Source organism: Ceratotherium simum, chromosome 1 (genome assembly GCF_057802395.1).
Source record: "Ceratotherium simum simum isolate JZ-2026a chromosome 1, ASM5780239v1, whole genome shotgun sequence".
In the NCBI taxonomy this organism is placed as follows: domain Eukaryota; kingdom Metazoa; phylum Chordata; class Mammalia; order Perissodactyla; family Rhinocerotidae; genus Ceratotherium; species Ceratotherium simum.
Genome location: NC_141900.1, coordinates 87055947 through 87072579, shown reverse-complemented (window position 1 = coordinate 87072579; position 16633 = coordinate 87055947). Strand labels below are relative to the sequence as shown.

The 16633-nt window shown below is 38.1% G+C and overlaps 1 long non-coding RNA gene across 3 annotated transcripts in view; it reads left to right on the top strand.

The window, feature by feature from the left end:
- Window positions 1-16633, top strand: part of LOC147918273 (uncharacterized) — a 202651-nt gene that overhangs the window by 34444 nt on the left and 151574 nt on the right. For all 3 annotated transcript variants that reach the window (XR_015552208.1, XR_015552207.1, XR_015552206.1), the window contains exon 3: window positions 15652-15785. This is a non-coding gene — a long non-coding RNA (uncharacterized LOC147918273). The remainder of the gene's footprint in view (window positions 1-15651; window positions 15786-16633) is intronic.

The window sequence follows — 16633 nt, the reverse complement described above, 5'->3', positions numbered from 1 at the left end:
TACTCAGCAAGAGCTCTGTCAAGTGTGCATAATAAGCTAGAAATACCCTCATTCCAAGGAGACCAGAGAGTCTTTGATTAGGGAGTCTTACTTGAGTCTTTTGACAGGTACAAGCGCTGGTTATCTCTTATAGTGAGTAGTCATGGAGAAGCAGAGTGGATACGTAAAGTTGCTAGGGGCAAAATAGAGACTAAATGGCATATAAGATATGAGCAAACAGTAATTAAAATCTTGTTTGAAACAAACAAAAAACCGGAAAGAACGCTTGGCAATACCTTCTCATAGATTGTTACCGGAAATAATGTTGGAGACATAAGCACGAATGATCTGATGACTCTTAGCTTTGTCGATATTTTGTTGACCTCAGTCAGACTTGGTATGGTTGTGAGTAGTGTCAAGATGTTATTTTGGGGGGATGTCATTATTACTTATGTGGAAGAAAAACTAGAGTTTATAGAAAAACTAGAATGAGTTTATGCTATTCTAATACATAGAGAATTTGCCACAGAAACTGTCATTCTAGACACCCAGCACTAGGAGGCCGCAGAGACCGTGATTCTGATGGACTCTGATTTGGTCATGCATCTTTCCTGTTAGAGTTGAGAAAGAAACCTAGGGTAAAAAGCCCAGTTGAAACGCTATAAAAACTTCTGAAAATTCAGGATCAGATAAACTAGATTGAAAATCAGCTATCCTTTTCTTCATAATGTAGTAATAAATGAATCTAAAATATACAACACTGCTTTTTCTTCTTCTTTTTTTTTTTTTTGCTGAGGAAGATTCACCCTGAGTAACATCCGTGTCCATCCTCCCCTACTTTGTATGGGGGTTGCCGCCACAGCATGGCTTGATGAGTGGTGCAGGTCTGTGCCTGTGATCGGAACCCACAAACCCGGGCTGCCGAAGTGGAGTGTGCAGAACTTGAACCACTCGGCCATGGGGCTGGCCACCCTACAACACTACTTCATGTTCTCGTAACATTGTTTGTAAATAAAATATGCAGAGTATGTAGACTTATGTATGACTTATGTATGACCACCACTTTTTAAAATTGTGTTTCTGGTTTTTAGTTCTGGAACCCCTGGATCCAGGCCCTGATCACCTCATGCCTGGATGAATTCAATAGCTTCCTAATTGATCACACTTTTTGTCTCATTTTCTTTCATTTTATTCTAGTTATTGAAAACAAGAGTTTTCATCAGAAATCGTTTTGGTTACATGTGTCCTCTGATTAGAAACCTTTGGTAGTTTCCGGTCAAATAGTATTTCAAATCCAAGCCTACTTGTTCATTCATTCATTCAGCAAATATGTATGAGCGCCTGTATACAACAAGACAGATACTCGGGTTCTGCCCTCGTGGGCTTTATATTTGTCCATGCATTTTCTCAGGATTCACCACAGCGTCTCTCTTACAGCTAAACAAACATACCTCTTCTCCCATAAATATTTACCTTTATGCCTTTAAACATAAATCAACCTCTCTGTCATTTCGTAGTTGTCTTCTTTCAGAACTGCCTCTGGTTATTCAGAACCCGATCTCCCTGCATCACTCAGTGATCTCCTAGCCCTGTGGTACTTACTCTTGGTTCATACTATCTTAGTTTCATTTATTTTTAGTTTTTCTCTATTAAAATTTACAAATTTAAATATGTGTATGCGGTTGCTTAAGAACAAGGTGGTCTTTTATTTCTTTATATTTCCTGTTACTGCAAACATAATATTCTAAAAATTTTATTTCTTTATATTTCCTGTTAGTGCTTAATGACTGTAGCACATCCTACTGGTTGCTTTCCCTACAACCTTTCACCACTCTCTTCTTTTCTAACAGAATCTCAATTTTGTTCAAAAATCCAGTCGTCTTTGCAAGTCTTTGTGCTTTGGGGAGGGTCGGCTTGGGCCCTAGGCTCCGGCTGTCATGAAGGTTTCATTCTTGCCAGTTGGTTAGTTAGAGGATGAGCATGTGATCTGGGTCTGGCCTGTGAGACACAAAGAGAAGTCCCCTGGGGGCTTTCAGGAAAGGTTTTGCTTTCCGGAAAGAGAAAAAAGAGTTACATGGAAGTTCTGCCCACTGTGGGTGGAGCTCCAGCCATCTTGCAGGCATGAGGGGAGCTAGTCCAAGTGCCAGGCACCAGACTAAGGACGGAAGAGTAGAAAGACAGGTGGCGCTTGTGCCCTGGCTGGCATGATTGAGCCGTCCTTCCTTGGGATTTCTTGTTATGTGAAGATAATGAAGCTTGGTTAGTTTGGGATTTTCTCTTATTTGCAGACAAAGGCATCTGGCTAACTCCTCATCCTTCAAGTCTCGGTTTAGATTCTCAGATCTCTCATAGGTCCTTGTGCATCTCTGGTCATGGACTTGCCATACCGTGTTGTAATAGATTATGTACGTGTCAGCACCACAGTTGACTACAAGAGCTTTCTCTCATTCACAGTTGTGTCTTTAGAAACCAGCATAGTGCCTAATGACTGATCAGTTTTCAATATCTGTATTTATTCATATTATCCTGAAAATAGACACAAGGTTCCTGGGGCAGGGACAGATTGTTACTTACAGCAATAACCTAAGACGAGAGACGGAGTTTATAACCCCTGAAATATTTACACAGCCCTGGTTTCATCATCCTTCTCAAAGGAAAACACATACTTCTGGGGAAATAAACCTCTTACTATCTGTTCAGTTGTCTTTTAAGTTTTAAGGCTTGCCCTTTAACCCAGGTCCCAGTAAAATTTGCCCAAAAGTTCTAACTGTGCAGAAGTATAAAAATACTCACTTCTGGGGGCCGCCCGGTGGTGCAAGCAGTTAGGTGTGCGCATTCTGCTGCGGCGGCCCAGGGTTCGCCTGGTGGGATCCCGGGCGCGCACCGATGCACCGCTTGTCAAGCCATGCTGTGGCGGCGTCCCATATAAACTGGGGGAAGATGGGCACGGATGTTAGCCCAGGGCCAGTCTTCCTCAGCAAAAAAGAGGAGGATTGGCAGATGTTAGCTCAGGGCTGATCTTCCTCACACACACACAAAAATACTCACTTCCTGACAGTGACACAATAGGTGCTCAATAAACTATTCATTAAATGTTTAACACATTAAAAAGAGTAAATCTAACTCACTGATCCCAACTGAGGCAAGGATTGGGGACTTTGGTGGTGGGATGGGGGAAGGTGTATCAGAATCATCTAGGGGAATTTTTTTATCAACAGTGTACTTCCCACCCCCAGATTCTGACTGCTCCTTTTACTGTCATACTCCTTAGGGGATCTTTTTGTGTGTGTGTGTGCCCAAAAAGGTGAGAACCCTGACATCGCCCACCCTGTGGTGGAATCTCCTCTGTAGCCTTTCATGTTGAAGTTAGTAATGGAACCATTTGTCTCGGCACCAGATCCCAAAGCTGCTGTGTCAGGGTTTATGCTCGTTCCAGCCGATTCTTCTATTTTGTCTTTACTTATATGGATTTGGTACGATTTGTTAAAGGATGTTTCTTTTTTTTTTTTTTTTTTACTAATAGTTTGCCTTTTTTCAGAGAGGGTTTGAGGCAACTCTACAGCAAAAATGTATAAAATGAAATACCATGTAAACAGAAAATCAGAACTAAGAAAAAGGTTACAAATATGTTGATTGATTTTAATTGAGATTTGGTTCTGGATTTTTATTCTTGCCTAGTACAAAATGGCAAATATCATCAGTTATGTTCATGGTTCTTAACATTTTCATTTAAGTCACAGATCCCTCTGATGAAATCTATGGATCCTCTTCTGAGAAGAGTGAACACACACAAAACACAATTTTGCTATAATTTCGGGCCCATCCTTCCCCCGCTGGGGGTCGATGGAACCTTTTGTTATCAGAAAAGACAAAACATACCCATTTCTTAGGAAGGAAAAAAATATTCTCAGTATTAGGTTCTAAAAAATTTATTTCTATAATAAAATATTTCAAACATAAAGAAAAATAAATAGACTAAACTATCAAAAACTCACCATCAGTTTTATATTATTTGCTTTCATTTTTTTATGTAATAAAATGTCATAGACAAAATAGAAGCTTCCTGTTTAGCATTTTTGATCTTGTTCTCCTCTCTTCAACCTTAGTAGAAACCACCATCTTGAATTTAGTGTTTAACGTTTCCACACACATTTTATACTTTTACTACCTTTGTATACATCTGTAGCATATATAAACATTATTTTATATGATTTCAAACTTTATATAAATATGTTTACTTTTACTACCTTTGTATACATCTCGAGCATTATATATATAATGTTATTTTATGATTTCAAACTTTACCTAAATATGTTACTGTCTGTAGTCTTCTTCAACTTTTTTCGCCTAACATTTTTTCTTTATTGTGATAAAAAACACATAACATGAGATCTTCCTTCTTAACAAATTTCTAAGTGTACAGTACATTATTGTTAACTATATGCACAATGTTGTACAGCAGATCTCTAGAACTTTTTCATCTTACATGACTGAAACTTCTATACCCATTGAACAGCAACTCCCCGTTACCCCTCCCCCAGCCCCTGGCCACCACCATACTACTCTCTGCTTCTAGGAGTTTGACTGCTTTAGCTACTTTTTATAAATGGAATCATGCAGTATTTGTACTTCTTTGACTGGCTTATTTCGCTTAGCTTAATGTCCTCAGGGTTCATCCGTGTTGTCCCACATGACAGGATCTCCTTCTTTTTATGGCTGAATAATATTCTATTGTATGTATAGACCACATTTTCTTTTTCTTTTCATCTGTAGATGGACATTTAGGTTGTTTCCGCCTCTTGGCTGTTGTGAATAATGTGTAGTTAACATGAAAGTGCACATATCTCAACAAGATCCTGATTTCAACTCTTTTGAGTAAATATCCAGAGATAGGATCGCTGAATCATACAGTAGTTCTAGTTTTAATTTTTTTTTTTTTTTTTGCTGAGAAAGATTCACCCTGAGCTAACATCCATAGCCAGTCTTCCTCTATTTTGTATGTGGGTTGCCGCCACAGCATGGCTGACAAGTGGAGTAGGTCCGTGCCCAGGATCCGAACCTGTGAACCTGAGCCACCAAAGCAGAGCTCGTGGAACTTCAACCACTAGGACACGGGGCCAGCCCCTCTAGTTTTAATTTTTTGAGGAGCTGCTATACTGTTTTCCACAGCAACTGTACTGTTTTACATTCCCACCAACAGTGCACAGGGATTCCAGTTTCTCCACAGACTTGCCAACACTTTTCCATTTTTTTTTATAGTAGCCATCTTAACAAGTGTGAGGGAATAACTCATTGTGGTTTTGATTTACATTTCCTTCATGATTAGTGATGTTGAGCATCTTTTCATATATTGTTGGCCATTTGTATGTCTTCTTTGGGGAAAAGTCTTTTCAAATCCTTTGCCCATTTTTTAATTGGGGGTTGCTTGATTTTTGCCATTGAGTTGTAGAATTTCCTTATATATTTTGGGCATTAACCCCTGATAAGATATATATTTGCAAATATTTTCTCCCATTCTGTGGGTTGCCTTTTCACTCTGTTGATTATTTCTTTTGCTGTGCAGAAGTTAACATTGTAGTTTTTTTTTTAACGTTTATCAATCTTTGATATTCGTAGCTGTCTTTGATTCTTTTAAATATATGTAGTATTTCATTATAAGACTATAGTATCATCCTATGTTTATCCATTCTCCTGTTGATTCATGTTTGAGTTGTTGCCAATTTTTTGCTATTTAAGCAATGCTAACAAACATTCTAATATATGCCTCCTTATGTACATGTGCCAGTTTCTCTAGTGTACATATTCAGGAGTGGAATTGCTTGGCTGTAGGTATGAGCGTCTTCACCTTTATTAGGTATTGCCAAATCGCTCTCCACAGTAGTTGAATCAGTTCAATTTTCTTTTATTACTCTATCATATTTTGCCAGTCTGGTGTGAAGCGGTATCTTATTGTAGTGTTAAATTGCATTGTACTGAGTTTGGACATCTTACGTTTGTTTTCCATTCAGATTTCTTTTTCTACTAATTGGCTGTCCACAATTTTTTGTTTCTTCTTTTCAATTCAATTGTTTGTGTTTACTTATTGATTTTTAGGAGTTCTTCATGTATTCTGTAAATTAGCACCTGCACCTTCTCCCAGTCTGTGGATTGGCTTTTCATTTTGTTTAAAGAATCTTTTGTTGTTTAGAATTTGAAAAAATTTTAACATAATAATATTTATCAGTCTTTTACTTCATAATTTCTGCTTTTTGTATCTTGTTTTTAAAATCCTCATTACCCCAACGCTATTTTTTTCCTAAAAGTTTTCAGTTTTATTTTCACGTTTAAGTCTGTAATTAGCCTGAAAATGTTTCTCCATGGTGTGAAACGTGGATTTAATCTTATTTCCTTACAGATAACCTATGTCTCAGAACCATTGGTCAATTTTCCATCCTTTGCCCACTGATTTGCAGTATTCCTGCTGTTAGATATAAGAATTTCCAAACATACATGAGTGTTTTTCTGGGTGCTCTATTGCTTTTCATTTGCCTATACCATTTTATTTACTGTGATTAAAAATAAGTTTTCACATCCTGGAGGACAAGTTGCCTAACTGTTTTCTTATACAAATGTGTCAAAGCTATTCTTGGCTCTTTTTTCTTACAAATTTTGGGATCAATTTACCATGCTCCACGAAAGACTCTGTAGGGAGTTTTATTAGAATCATATTGAGTTCCATTTCAATTTAGGGATATTTAGGTCTTCATCCACATCTGGTAAATTTAGGTCTTCATCCACAAACATGGTATGTTTTTCCATTTACTTAGCTCTGTAATTTTCCCCGTAAAGTTCTTAAAGCTTTTTTGTTGGATTTATTATTAGAAAGCTTATAACTTTTAATTGACGTTTTAAATGGTAGCTTTTCCTATTAAAATTACAAAGTGGTGTTTTTTGGCTTATAGGAATTATATTAGGAATTAGGAATTATATTAGTTTTGTATATTCATCTTACATCTAGCAACATTTATGAACTTTAGTATTAGTTTTAATAGCTTTCTTTCATAATTCTCTATAGAAACAACTATCACTTGGAGATAAGGACAGTTTTGTCACTTCATTTAAATTTTTGTATCTCATTTCTGTTTTTTTCTTACATTGACTAGGACTTCTACATTATTGATTAGAAGTGATGATTGTAGTCATCTTGGTCTCATTTCCTGACTTTTAAAGGAAATACTTCTATTATTTAATTATTAAGTGTGATTTTGTTGTAGGTTTTTGATGAAGGTAAGGAATGCTTTTTTATTCTTGATATGCTAGGATTATTATTTTTTTAATCATGAAGGTGAGTAAAGAATTCACAAAACCATCTCTCATTCTCTAAGGACAAATATGATCTTGGATGAACTTTCTATTCAGTTCTTCTGATTCCTGATAAAAGGGGAAAGTCAACCATGTTACTAATTACCAGGCAATATTGCTTATGGTAAAAGTGACCTTTATTTGGTAAATGTATTTGGACTGGGAGGAACTACACACGAACTGTGAATTCTTGGTTAGGAGCAGTAGCTTTGAGCTTCCCTGGGAGCACTTTTCAGAGATGGGTATGAACTTCGTGGGGACCCTGAAAGCTGTGGCTGGGACCATCATATGAGATGATGTTGGTTTCTATTTGGGACATAAGGCTTCTAAGCCAGTGTGACTGCACCTACCCTGTGATTCTCATTTCCTTGCACCTGAGCAGTCTTCTGAATGCCAAGGAGGATAGCTTCTGGATGGCCATGTAGACTCCTGGGAGGACTCTTCCCATGAGGAGAAACACCTGAAACTGCTCTGCTGGCATGCTGTGTTTTCTTCTTATGCTTTCTGAGTAGATGGCTGCTGTGTGTGGCCTTTGGTAATTGGGTAGCTCAGAATGTATAATTAGAAGTCCCACATGGGCATTGCACAGTGCATCAAACAAAATACAGAAATAAAGTGTTTCCTGGGGCTAATCTTAGTTTATAACTCTGACTTATAGCCTTCCATTTCTAATTTTTACCCATTGGAAAACTCGTATTCTCGTTGATTATAAATTAATATTATAAGTTTGAACTTGTAAAAATAAATATACACAGTATACCATTTTTATTGTAAAAATAAAAATACACAGTATACCATTTTTATTTTTTTTTGTGTTAGATTCCATATATCTTTGTCAACCCAAAAATGGTTCTGCTACTAAAAAAAGTTTGCTAACTAATGTTTTAGACCTGTGTGGTCCAGTGGGTAGATATTTGCTCTTCTAATATGGCTATTAAAATTAAATATAATTAGAAATTCAGTTTCTTGGTTACACTAGCCTCATTTCAAGTGCTTACTAGCCACATGTGGCTAGTGGCTACCATATTGGACAGTGTATATTTAAAACATTTTCATCATCACAGAAAGTTCTATTGGACAGACTTTCTGGGTTTTATTTTTTATTCATCCATGTTATCAGAGAGCTTTATATTTTTACTGTATGTGTTATATATTAGAAGAAACTGCTGGATGAACCAATCAGGATATCTATCAAGGACAGTATTGAAGACCCCAGTGTATCATTTATATAATAATCTGCTAGAGAAATATTTCTTTTCTTTTCTTTTTTTTTTTTTTTTGTCGGGAAGATCAGCCCTGAGCTAACATCCCTGCCAATCCTCCTTTTTTTGCTGAGGAAGACTGGCCCTGGGCTAACATCTGTGCCTGTCTTCCTCTGCTGTATATGGGATACCACCACAGCATGGCCTCACAAGTGGTGCCTCGGTGCACGCCCGGGATCTGAACCCGGGCTGCCAGCAGCAGAGCTAGTGCACTTTACCACTATGCCACGGGGCCGGCCCCTAGAGAAATATTTCTTAGATTTGCATACCAGGACAAATCCTGTTTCCCCTGAAACTTCCCATCCCATCATGGCCAGTGCAAATTTTGTAATTGATAGTTTTCTCTTTTTGCTTTATCAACCAGATAGTGTAGGGCCAAATCATGGCTTAATTTAAGTAACCTTCAGGTCTATATAATCACATACATCTTTTTTTTCTTGTCTGAATTTCTATATTTATAAAATACAATTTTATTTTAATGTCTGCATTTTTATAGGCTGTCTCAAATGCTTTGTGAAAGGAGATGGAGTATAAATATAGTAATAATGCCTTCAAGATTTTCATTGATACTTTTGTCACTTCTTGCTTTAGTCACTTATTAGGACCCCCTTATTCCTGAACATCAGTATTGAGAAGGAGTGAAGGAGCTAAAAATGGTTCTTGGCTGCTGGTGATTGTAATACCCACGCCTGTGATCCGGACTGCTTTCCAAATGAAGTGACTTGGAATGTACATCTGTCATAAAACAAGTTTAATTCAGTTTTATAAAATGTTTTTACTTTTCAAAATAATGTTTGAAGAACTCTCTTACTAATAGCTTGTAAAAATTGCAGGCTTTTTAGTATTCTTAGGGAAATTCAACCAAGGGCATATTTGAGTATTCAAACTGTCGAACCGGGTTTAGAGTGTTGTTTTGTTTCTCTACGGAATCTTTTGTATCTTTTAGATAACAGATAATTTAATTTTGGGCATTCATACCTTCTCAGTGTAAAAAAACCACTGTGCTCTCCTCTTTTTTCCATTTTATTCTGGAACTTATAAGCAGGTCAACATTATGCGTGTCTTTCACGTTTTACATTTTACAGCTTTCCTTGCTTCTGAAAACCCTTAAAGCACCTTACACATTTTAGGCCAAAAGGTAAAGTAACTTTATAAAAAATAAAACCAACTTCACCTAAAAGAGATTGAAGGATTAAGTACTCCCATGTGTCAGTGTTGAGCAGATTTGGGTGATGTATTTGATTTTACGTTTTCTACTTGCTCAAGTGAGAAAAAGAAACAGAATTATATCTTTTTCATGTACTGACAACCGGAAGCATATAAACATCTGCAGAAACCAAACATTTCCTGGAACTAAAGTCGAGCAGAAATTTATCACGTGAATCTTTGTTTAAAGAACCTAGCGAAAAATATCTTTAACCACAGTTATGTAAAAGATGCAGGGGTGCAGCGCGTGTGGATCGGGGTCTCCAGAAGGGCGAGTCTACGGAGCGTGCGGGAACCGCGGCTCGGGAGGTGCGTGCGCTGGCGCGGGGCCGGGGTGCGGGGGGCTCTGCGGGCGCTGGACCCAGCACTCCGCTGTTCGGAAGCTGTCCTTGGAGACTCACGGTTGTCAGTAGGACTATTAGATAGATTTTTCTCTACGATATTAGGTTTCGTCAGCCTGGTTTTTGCTTAGGCGCGGGTTTTACTCTGTTCAAGTCCTCTAACAATTGCCTGCACTGGAGATGTTTTATTTTGTAGGTTAATGTGAAGCTTTTAAACTTGGAAGGAAGCAAAACAACACTTTTCATGGAATTTTAAGCACTGGGCTTATCTTTCTGCGCATTGCAAAGTCTAGTTCACTTCAGAGTGAGGGACAGCAGCGGAATCTTGTCTTTTTCAAGGAGCTTGCACTCACTAATATAAGTTTTCATAACATAGTAATTTAAGACTTCACAGCTTATGTGACATGGAAGAAACAACTTTTGCCTGAAATATTTGAGGGCCAAATATAATAAATTGTCTGTCTCTTCCATGAAAAACTTCAGTATGGTCATCATAGAGCAGTTTCTTTTAAGAATGCGTGTATCCCTTGGGCCTACTAGGGTGAGTTAACTGAGAAGTTTAAAAACACTTTAGCCTGTTCTATAGGCTTAATGTTGATCTTATGTATTTACCTGATACAGCAGTTTTAGTATATGTGTTAATTATTAGCTGCTCATTTTGGTAAAAACTGACCAATCATTTCTGCTTGTTAAGGCTGAGTCACACCTAGCCAGTATGTAAGAGGATGCAGCACTGGGATTTAGGAGGTGTCTTGGGGGGTTTTGAAGTCTGGTGGTGTATACCTACCATATAAGGCTATTATAAGGATTCCATATGATAATGTGGATAAAATGCCTGGCACATAGTAGGTGCTTACTAAATGTTAGTTCCTCATCCTCCCATGTTATTGATGATGGTCATACATACAGTTCTTGTAGAATTTTTATACTAGGTTATATATATATATTTTAGGCATGTTGGGATCTATCCTGATTTTAGCAGTATTGTTTTATATTGACACTTAAGAAAAGCACTAATAATGTATGTTGAAAGTGTATAGTTTCTCATTAAATTATAGGTTGATGATAATTCAGGAAATAATGCAAATGGTTTTGAATTCCTTGGTGAAATGAGACAGGATTTAACAGTGTTCAAGAGTAGAATAACTGTCAGAGTCCAACTTGCTCCAGTTTTATCTGTGAAATTTAGTTCAGCACACAAAGATATCGCGTTGATGAAATATTCTCATATAGAGTCCATAAGAACTCCACAAGTGATGGTTTGGAGTCCAGGGATTAGAGATGGAAGTGTGGGCAGGCTGTTGCAGCCGGAGAGTCGTGGATCTCTTGGAAGACAAGCTTACTCATGAAAAGGATCTTGAAAACATTTAGCTGTGGGCTGAGAAATTCCTTTGGGAGGGTTAAAGGATAAATAGCAGAGAAGTTGAAAGAAGAGCCTAGTAACCTTGTAAAAAGAAAGTAGCCACAACTAGACTCTCAGTCACTGTTCCTCCTCCCATCCAGTTTAAGCATCTGCATGGCTACAAGGTCTCCCTACAGATGGCGCAGCAAATAATACACTAGTGAGAGCTCCAGAGTAACTCTGTCAAGACAGCTCTCACAGGCAAAACATTAATAACTAAACATAAACCTCCCCAAGGGAGGAAGCAGTTGAGTAGTTGCAATATAAGTTGAGGGAGTTTGGTATTGAGACCCAAATGTCTTATTTTAAAACATTCTACTTAACTCTTAGAGTTAGTAACATTCATATAATATAGGAAAACTAAAATTTCAGTGGGAGATATGATCATCAACAATGAAATTATATTTAGACTGTGTGTGCAAGTTGCTGTGAAAAATCTAATTGTAACTGCATGGTCCATGCTCTCCAAGAGCTTTGTGTTGAGAACAGTAGGGTCTGGAGATTTAGTTAAATTGCCTATCTGTGATATTATTTTCAGCCATTTATTTATTCAATAAATATATATCAGGAACCAGGCGTTTTTCTTGCCACTAGAGGGATAAGTATCGAACAAAACAAAATTTCTTCCCTTAAGAAACTTTTGTACGGAGGAAGAGATAAAAGGGTGAGGGAGGTACCCAGTGGGGGTAATATGAATGAACGTAAACAAATAAAAGTCAGTCAGGGTAAGTGGAATAGAAGTGTAATGGTGGTGATGAGATATTATATGAAAGAGAGTGGCTAGGGAGGCCTCCCTGATGGGTTGACACTTAAGTAAAAGTCTGAAGTAGGTGAGGGAGCGTGCTGTGCAAATGTCTGTGAAGAGGCACATTCGATAGAGAGGGAACAGCAAGTGCAAAGCCCCCGGCGTGAGTGTGTTCACATCCTCCAGGAGCAGCAGAGAGGGCAGTGGGACAAGAGTGGGGTGAGCAAGGGAGAGACAGGCAGCAGATGAAGCAGGAGAGGTTACCTGGGGCCAGTTACGGACCTTGTAGGCCGTTGTGGTGACTTTTACTCTGAATGAAAAGGGAAACAATTAGTGAGTTTTGAGCAGTGAAGTGGCATGATGTGACTTTTTTTAATATCAATATGACTCTGGCCTTTAGTTTTGAAAACAATGTGCAGTGAGGCAAGAGAAAAATCAGCTGGGAGGCTGTTGCAGTAATCCAGATGGAGATGAGGGAGGCTCAGGGGGCAGTAGTGGTGATGGAAGGAGGGAGAAGTACAGTCTGCCTTCCACATCTGCGGGTCCCACCAACCGCGAATCATGTGCTATGTTTATGATCTGTGGTTGGTTGAATCTGCAGATGCAACTAAGGGACTCGAGCACCTGCATATTTGGGTGTCCATGGGGGTCCTGGGACCAATCCCCTGCAGATACCAGGGGACAACTCTAGTTAGAATTTAGATATATTTTTAAGATAGAGCCAACAGGATTTGCTGATGGGTTGTGTATGAGGTGTGTGGGAAAGAGAAAAGTCAGGGATGCCTTGAAGGATTGAATTGTTGTTTACTGAGGTGGGGAATCCTGTAGGAGCATCAGTCTTAGGGGGTACACCTCAGGAGTTTGGCATGGGGTGATGTTGTATGTGAAATGTCTGTTAGACATCCAAGGGGAGATGTGAAGTAGGCAGCTGAAAATATGAGCCTTGAGTTCAGGGAAGAGATTTGGCTCTTATCAGTAGTAGTTAAAGTGATGAGACCCACTGAGATGACGGAGGGAGGGAGTATAGATAGAAAGCAAGTTTGAGAACTGAGAGCTCTGGGTCACTCTAGCATTCAGAGGTTGGGATAATGAGGAGAAGCCTAAGAAGGAATGGCCAGTGAAGGAGGAGGAGAGCCAGGAAAGTGTAGTGTCCTGGAAACCAAGGAAAGAAAGTGTTTAAAGAAAGAGGGAAGTGATCAGCTCTGTCAGCTACCACTGACAGGTTCAGGAAGATGAAAATTGACTATTAGGTTTAGTAAAAGTGGTCTTTGCTGCTTTTTTACCCAAGTGGTCTTGAAAGAATTCAGTTAACCTCCCTCTGGGGATGACAGTAGTACCTGCCTTATCAGGGTGGGTGAGATGAACTGTTTAAATGGATGAGATAATTTGTTTAAAATGCCTGCCTCAGTACCTGCCTATTGGATAGTTCAAAATGGAAGTCATTGGCGGCTTTAACAAGAGCAGTTTCAGGGGAGCAGTGGGGACAAGAGCCTGATTGGAATGGGTTCAAGTGAGAATGGGAGGAAAGAACTGGAGACAGCAGACATAGCTCTTTTGAGTACTCCTGAAAGATTAGATTAGGGAAATGGGGAGTTTATTCATGGGAATGTGGGTCCAAGAGAAAGGTCCTTTTCTCTCTCTCTCATTCTTCTTGTTTATTTTTCTCTCTCTCTCTTTCTTTCTCTCTCTGTCTTCCTCTCTTTCAGGTTGGGAGAGAGTATAGACTGTTTATATGCTGATGAGAATCTTCCCGTGCAGAAGGGAAAATGGATGATGTAGTTCGATTTAGGATTGTGAGGTGTTGGGTCACAGATAAGTTGACTGAAATAACTAGATTGTCCTTTGTCTCCTTACGGTCTCCTTCTCAGGCTTTCATTCTTTCATTCATTCACCAAATGTTTATTGAAGGTTCACGAGGTGCCAAAGATGGAGCTAGGTGCTGGGTGAAAAATGACCATTAAGGGGGGCATCCAGCAGGAATGATCTCTACATTCGCATGAAGTGTTTATTCTCTGGTGAAGATAGTCCTTCTAAGAACACAGCACTAAGTAAATATAGATTTGGATGAATGCTCCCTAGGAAAAGTACAGAGTACTTTTGAGAGAGAGAATCCCATGGTGTAATTTTGATTGGGGGCATTAGAAAGCCTCTCAGAAACCAAAGGTGGCCAAGACTGAGAAGAAGAGCACTGCAAGCAGAGGGAACAGAGCATGCGAAGCCCTGGAGCAGGGGAGCACCTGTGCTTTTGAGGATTGGAGAGGCAGCCAGTGTAGCCTGAGAGGTGGGAAGGGACTAGGTCATGCAGAGCTTTGGAGCCATGTTGCCATTTTGGATTATGTCCTAGGAGCAGTGGGAAGCAGTTGAAAAGGTTTAACGTGGGAAATGACATGATGGGATTTGCATTGGAGTCAAAACTACCTGTGCTGCAATGTGTCGTGGTGAATGGACTGGAGGGGGCAAGAGTGGAAAAAAAGAAAACCAACTTAGGCAAAAAGATAGTATCTGTGAAAATATTTAGACTGAAATACTTACAATTTGGTATGAGAAAAACAGAATTGAGAATATCCTCTGTTTAGCAGAATTTGCTTTGCACCTACCAGGCTTCTCATCAGTTGTGAAAAGAGCATTTTCTTGTAAAAAATAGTATTGATACAGAAGAGTCAGATGAAGATGTCAGTGATTTCAGATTATTTAACATAAAATGAAACTTTGAAGAAGATTAGGGTAACTTTGTGAAAAATTAAAAATAATAAGACCATATCAACCTTTTTTTTTCAGAAAAAATACCAGTGACACAGTATTAGAGACAGAATCTATTAAGAAAACAGATGAAAGTACATAAACAAGAATGCTTAATCTGCTGATGATGTTTCAAGTGTTCATGTAATAGAAATGAACCTTTAAATTTTTCCATTAATGTAGAGGATGTACATTAATTTTAATTTTAGAATAGAGACCAGTATAATAAAAACAGTTTATTGGTTAATAAAGAAATATTTCAAAAGTTCCATGTTTCACTTTCAACAGTGTCTTGGTTTGTAGGATGAATTGTAAGATTAGAGATGGAGGATCTCTGTGAGTTGAAGGGTCAGGCTGGTAAAAAGGGATCAAGTTATAGTAGTCCAGGATGCATATTTTATTGCGCTAATTTAAGCTTCTCCCCAAAGAGATTTCTTAAAACAGAAGGGCAGTTGTAATACCAAGTATTGCCATCTCAGGTCACCCACGGCTCCAGGGCCATGAATTAACTTGTTCTGAGCCCTCACTTAAACAGAAGAAAGAAAGAAAAGAAGAAACAGAAGTTATTCCTTATGTAGACAGTCCCCTCGCAAGAGTTCTGTCTTGGTTGTAACTCCAGTTTTCTTTCTCACACAGGCATTTTATTAATGCTTTCCAGGGTTAGAAGAGTTGGGATATGTTACCATCTGGAGTTTCTCTGCCTCGCTGATGATCTTAGCTCAAACCTGCCAGTTTATGGGAGGTGATAGATAACACCTTGTAACGTCTGAGTAAGTAGCTGCTGCTGTGTTTTGTTTTACTGTTTTTAAAAAAAGATAAAATGTTATAACTTTAAAGGTTTACAATATTATGCATTTTAATTGGATTCTTTAAATTTCTTTGTTGAATAATGATGGCAATTACTGTCATTCCGTAAGTGAATATGTATAAATAATGGGATTCTGGAAGAAATTAATCCCTTGATGATAAAAAAAAGTTAATGAAAACATTTTCCATGCCTAATACTTTAGCTTTTAAGAAACATAGTGAGGACTTAAATGCATATATTAAAAACTTAAAAGCATTCTTCTTAGTGCTTTATTTCACTTCTATAATATGAAATGCAAAATTATTAGTAAGGGAACTGTTATGAATTTTTTAAATGCAACTATATGTATACAAAAATTGTCTTTTAATATAACCAAAATAGAGAATGTGTTTTGGGTAACTTCAAATAAATACTGGTTTGTTTAGTGGAGATAGAATTTTGATAGTTCTTTCTATTAGAAAGTGATGATTTTTTCTGCTAATATCAATAAGAACATAGAATCTCTCTGGATTTAACTTTGTTTCTTGATTGAGGAGACTAGGGAAGAAGGGTATTCATTCTTTCTAATCAGAACATCTGAATGAAATTTAGAGAGTTGAGCCAGTTATCTTGATATAAATTGTTTCTCAGAATGAAATCTATTATTCTTGTTATATTCATTGAAATTGTTTTGACAAAACTCAGAAACCATGAGATTGTACCAGGGCCTTGTTTTGGAATGCTAAGTTAAAAACAATGAATATACAAAATATTCCCCACTACATTGAGGTTATTTAATTTTGATCTATATCTGTGCTGTGCAATGTGGTA